At 44.0% G+C, this 6,232-nt stretch overlaps 1 long non-coding RNA gene across 1 annotated transcript; it reads left to right on the top strand.

Annotated features, from left to right (window-relative positions):
* Positions 1-3,522: 3,522 nt before the first annotated feature.
* On the top strand, positions 3,523-5,437 carry LOC147967370 (uncharacterized). Its single transcript, XR_015603160.1, has 3 exons — positions 3,523-3,966; positions 4,643-5,023; positions 5,114-5,437. It is a non-coding gene; the product is annotated as an uncharacterized LOC147967370 (long non-coding RNA).
* The last annotated feature ends 795 nt before the right edge of the window (positions 5,438-6,232 follow it).

The raw sequence follows: 6,232 nt of genomic DNA, 5'->3' as shown, positions 1-6,232 counted from the left end.
CTACTTTGATAGTTCGCATGATTAGTTTAATCTCTGTTATTGTTGTCATGATTTATCTTGTGTTCATTCGGATTAAATCTCGTAGTAATTTGCTCATATTTTCAACAAGTAGTACGATGTCCGTACATCAGTCCAAGAGACAGTTGAGTTGATGAGAACATTGGCTTGGTCACCTAATTAATTTGGTCAAAGCTTTTGCTTAATCCAATCCCTCACTGAGACTGTTGTTAATTAGACTTTTGATCAGCTAGACTGGTAGGTAGAATTCATGTGCTAGTTTACTACTACTAATCCTAACACTAAAAGCATGAAGCTTGTTGCGCATGAAGCATGGGCTTGGCGTCTTTTTTGCTTGAATAAGTACTTAGTTAACATACAATACATTAATACAAGAAGGGCGAAAGAGTGCACAAATGGAGAGGACGTATCCTATGCATCGGTTCAACTGGTGCAACGAATGCACCTGTAGATTCTGGGCCACTAGATTCATAATAGATGGAACATATTTATCACAAGAAGGGTTGCAGGTACGTTTTACATCCTGGACCTTGCAGAATTGTCGGAATGCCTGAATAGTCCTCAACATAACCTGTCCTCTCCTTCCTTTATCCTGTTCCTCTCCCCATCCTCTTCTGATGGCGGCTCGCTGATGACGCCGGCCGAAGAGGGAGAGCACGACGACGCCCTTCCCCCAGTAACCCTCCAGCCTCTCCCCTCCCAGCCGCGGCCTTCCCATCGAGGTAGCAGTGCGGTGACGCTCGGCGTCTCCTCGATCTCCCCTGGTCAACGCACTTCCATGTTCGGCTGCTGTACACCCCCATACCCTCCCTGCTCGATGCCACCGAGCTCCGGTAGTACAGCTCATCAAATCCGGCGGGCCGGAGGCTGCAGCTCACCATGTTCCACAGCGTCCAGCTCTAATCCGGCAACTTTAAGTGCACTGCACTGTACATATCCTAGTAGTATCCTTTCTGTTCGAGATCGTGGTAGAATTCATGTTTATAGTATGTGCCCTAGATGTGATCTGTTCATCTACTATGCTAGTTCGCATGATTAGTTTAATCTCTATTATTGATGTCATGATTTATCTTGTGTTCATTCGGATTAAATCTCGTAGTAATTTGCTCATATTTCCAACAAGTAGTACGATGTCCGTACATCAGTCCAAGAGACAGTTGAGTTGATGAGAACATTGGCTTGGTCACCTAATTAATTTGGTCAAAGCTTTTGCTTAATCCAATCCCTCATTGAGAATGTTGTTAATTAGACTTTTGATCAGCTAGACTGGTAGGTAGAATCCATGTGTTAGTTTACTACTACTAATCCTAACATTAAAAGCATGAAGCTTGTTGCGCATGAAGCATGGGCTTGGCGTTTTTTTTCTTGAATAAGTACTTAGTTAACATACGATACATTAATACGAGAACCGGAAAGAGTGCACCAATGGAGAGGACGTATCCTATGCACCGGTTCAACTGGTGCAACGAATGCACGTGTAGATTCTGGGCCACTGGATTCATAATAGATGGAACATATTTATCACTAGAAGGGTTGCAGGTACGTTTTACGTCCTGCACCTTGCAGAATTGTCGAAATGCCTAAATAGTCCTCAACATAACATGTCCTCTCCTTCCTTTATCCTGTTCCTCTCCCCATCCTTTTCTGATGGCGGCTGGCTGATGACGCCGGCCGAAGAGGGAGAGCACGACGACGCCCTTCCCCCAGTAACCCTCCAGCCTCTCCCCTCCCAGCCGCGGCCTTCCCATCGAGGTAGCAGTGCGGTGACGCTCGGCGTCTCCTCGATCTCCCCTGGTCAACGCACTTCCATGTTCGGCTGCTGTACACCCCCATACCCTCCCTGCTCGATGCCACCGAGCTCCGGTAGTACAGCTCATCAAATCCGGCGGGCCGGAGGCTGCAACTCACCATGTTCCACAGCGTCCAGCTCCAATCCGGCAACTGTAAGTGCACTGCACTGTATATATCCTAGTAGTAACCTTCCTGTTCGAGATCATGGTAGAATTCATGTTTCTAGTATGTGCCCTAGATGTGATCTGTTCATCTACTATGATAGTTCGCATGATTATTTTAATCTCTGTTATTGCTGTCATGATTTATCTTGTGTTCATTCGGATTAAATCTCGTAGTAATTTGCTCATATTTTCAACAAGTAGTACGATGTCCGTACATCAGTCCAAGAGACAGTTGAGTTGATGAGAACATTGGCTTGGTCACCTAATTAATTTGGTCAAAGCTTTTGCTTAATCCAATCCCTCACTGAGACCGTTGTTAATTAGACTTTTGATCAGCTAGACTGGTAGGTAGAATCCATGTGCTAGTTTACTACTACTAATCCTAACACTAAAAGCATGAAGCTTGTTGCGCATGAAGCATGGGCTTGGCGTTTTTTTTTGCTTGAATAAGTACTTAGTTAACATACAATACATTAATACAAGAAGGGCGAAAGAGTGCACCAATGGAGAGGACGTATCCTATGCATCGGTTCAACTGGTGCAACGAATGCACCTGTAGATTCTGGGCCACTAGATTCATAATAGATGGAACATATTTATCACAAGAAGGGTTGCAGGTACGTTTTACGTCCTGGACCTTGCAGAATTGTCGGAATGCCTAAATAGTCCTCAACATAACCTGTCCTCTCCTTCCTTTATCCTGTTCCTCTCCCCATCCTCTTCTGATGGCGGCTCGCTGATGACGCCGGCCGAAGAGGGAGAGCACGACGACGCCCTTCCCCCAGTAACCCTCCAGCCTCTCCCCTCCCAGCCGCGGCCTTCCCATCGAGGTAGCAGTGCGGTGACGCTCGGCGTCTCCTCGATCTCCCCTGGTCAACGCACTTCCATGTTCGGCTGCTGTACACCCCCATACCCTCCCTGCTCGATGCCACCGAGCTCCGGTAGTACAGCTCATCAAATCCGGCGGGCCGGAGGCTGCAGCTCACCATGTTCCACAGCGTCCAGCTCTAATCCGGCAACTTTAAGTGCACTGCACTGTACATATCCTAGTAGTATCCTTTCTGTTCGAGATCGTGGTAGAATTCATGTTTCTAGTATGTGCCCTAGATGTGATCTGTTCATCTACTATGCTAGTTCGCATGATTAGTTTAATCTCTATTATTGTTGTCATGATTTATCTTGTGTTCATTCAGATTAAATCTCGTAGTAATTTGCTCATATTTACAACATGTAGTACGATGTCCGTACATCAGTCCAAGAGACAGTTGAGTTGATGAGAACATTGGCTTGGTCACGTAATTAATTTGGTCAAAGCTTTTGCTTAATCCAATCCCTCACTGAGACTGTTGTTAATTAGACTTTTGATCAGCTAGACTGGTAGGTAGCATGAAGCATGGGCTTGGCGTTTTTTTTCTTGAATAAGTACTTAGTTAACATACAATACATTAATACGAGAACGGCGAAAGAGTGCACCAATGGAGAGGACGTATCCTATGCACCGGTTCAATTGGTGCAACGAATGCACGTGTAGATTCTAGGCCACTGGATTCATAATAGATGGAACATATTTATCACAAGAAGGGTTGCAGGTACGTTTTACGTCCTGGACCTTGCAGAATTGTCGAAATGCCTAAATAGTCTTCAACATAACATGTCCTCTCCTTCCTTTATCCTGTTCCTCTTCCCATCCTCTTCTGATGGCGGCTGGCTGATGACGCCGGCCGAAGAGGGAAAGCAAGACGACGCCCTTCCCCCAGTAACCCTCCAGCCTCTCCCCTCCCAGCCGTGGCCTCCCCATCGAGGTAGCAGTGCGGTGACGCTCGGCATCTCCTCGATCTCCCCTGGTCAACGCACTTCCATGTTCAGCTGCTGTACACCCCCATACCCTCCCTGATCGATGCCACCGAGCTCCGGTAGAACAGCTCATCAAATCCGGCGGGCCGGAGGCTGCAGCTCACCATGTTCCACAGCGTCCAGCTCCAATCCGGCAACTGTAAGTGCACTGCACTGTACATATTCTAGTTGTAGTGTTGTACTGCTGACTGATGTAGCATGTAGCAACGTTTGTTGAAGACTTGGAGTAAATTCAAATTAATTTAAGATTTTGTGTTAGTCTTGAGAGAATAGAGATGCACCTCGGTTCAGATTTTGTTCTCTTCTCTTGGTTCAGTATCTCCTTATTAAGAAAAGAACAGGTCAATTCTTTCAGTAGGATTTTTCAGAAATTAGCTAGGCTAGCTAGCACCTAGCAGTGGTGGTGTACTAAGAATTGGCACTGGTAGCTGTAGCTTAGCTTGTCATATATCAAGTACTGGGATTGTTGTATATTAACAACTGACAGTAGTAGTGTAGTTTGTAGCTTGTCATATTGAACATATAAAGGATGAGCTAGTGCGCCCAACTAGCGGCACCAGCCACGTCTCGTTTTATTCGCCATCCTCTCCGCGTCGTCCGGACTCCCCTGCTCCACGACCCTTGCTGTGATGTATATAAGTGAAAGGGAACAAAAAAGAATGGAGAAGGGAGCTTCTTGCTTTTCTTTTTCCCTTTTGTTTCTGTTTGATAATTACCCATCCATCCTCATGCTTGAGTATTTTCTAACCTCCCCTGTTTTATTCTTTTGGTGCTACTTGGACGTTTCTAATGTCTGTTTTTTTGTTTTCTTTCAGAATACAGAAAGAGTAAGCTACTAGCATTCCTAATGTGCAAGTAAACCTACTGGGATTATGACTGCAAAAAAAAAATTCATGACATGTGAGCAATTCTCAATTTAGATACTGTGAGCTTAAATAACAAGAGCTAAACTGTTGTGCCATGTTCAGAATTGGTAATAGAAAAGATAATCTAAACGCACATTCTGAAATTATCTAGACTCCTGCCTTTGGGGAATTAGGTTGCTAAGCATTACTTTGTAAATAAATGACATGCTAACTTGCTGGTTCAGTTTAAAGCTATAGGCAGGGGCTTGCGGTAGGGGGGATATCATTGTGGCAGTTGAAAACCAAAACACTTATTCATGAGTGTATGATCTGGACTGCGCTTTTCTGAAAGTATGTTACGATCCTGCTCTTGGGAGATTAAGCTGTTGTGGTTTTGCTTCATAAATAATTGGCATGCTAAAACATTGGTTGTTGTTTCAGTGGTGAGGACCAATAATAGAAAGAAGTTGCTTCCTTAGATGGTTGGTTAGGTCGTGGGTGCAGCAAGGAAAGGGACACCCGATGACGGTTCTGGACTTGAGGTCTAACAAAAAGTATTGTTCAGTGTAGTGTTTTTCTGGTTTCTTGATCAGTGTGTCAGAAGCCATGAATTCTTGAAGGACTGTCCTGCAAATGTACGAGCAAGTCCATCGCCGCCCAAATCCTGTCCCTCTCTTTTGAATCTAACGGGCCACGTATATCTGATGCATCCGGTGCATCAGTTTGGTCGTTTCACTAGATACGTTCTCCACCAATGGAACTCTACTGGTTATGTCCAAGGATACGCATCGCGAAACTGAAACAGTAGCGTACGGTTATGTATGCCCGTGACAGAGCGACGGCGCCGTCACGGCAGTTCATGCATAAGTTTCATTGCTACATGTATGTATATATACAGGACCCGGCCCATGGTACACCACGTATGCGGGCTATGTCGCAGAAACTTGGGTGTGTTATTTCCGGTATATAATTAGTAATTACTTTTTTTGAGGGAATAATTAGTAATTACTACATGTGGTGTCTTCTTGCTCTCAAAAAGGAAAATACATGCGGTGCTTCTGTTGTGTTGTCTGACTAAAACACATGCCTTATTTGTGTGTGGTATTATTTCTCGCAACTATACTACTTGTGGAACTTGAATGTTGTCTGCAACAATTTCCACTAAAAAGACTGCCGCTGGAGAGTTGAGATTAGTTTTTTTTTGTGTGCCTCAACTCCAAGACCAGATAACTTGCACCCTCTAAAACCAAACAAGGTTCGTCCTTGGACTCGGTTTTGACCACACTCAAATTCACATAATTATTCAAATCCGTGAAAGTGCTTGAAATTTACGTACTTTTTTCCAAATCCGCTTACTTTTTCCAAGTACATATAATTTTTCAGAATTCACATACTTTTTTCAAATCCATGATTTTTTTAAAATTCATGTACCTTTTCAAATCCACATAATAATTCCAAGTTCACGTAATTTTTTCTAGTGAACTTATATCTTATCAAATTCATGAACTTTTTAATGTTTCACGTACTTTTTTCATGTTTGCATAAATATTTCCAATTAAT

The sequence above is a fragment of the Triticum urartu genome, chromosome 5A (assembly GCF_056163025.1).
Source record: "Triticum urartu cultivar PI428250 chromosome 5A, HENAU_Tu73, whole genome shotgun sequence".
NCBI lineage: Eukaryota > Viridiplantae > Streptophyta > Magnoliopsida > Poales > Poaceae > Triticum > Triticum urartu.
Note: the sequence above shows the minus strand (reverse complement) of the source record. Positions and strands in the feature narration are given on the sequence as shown.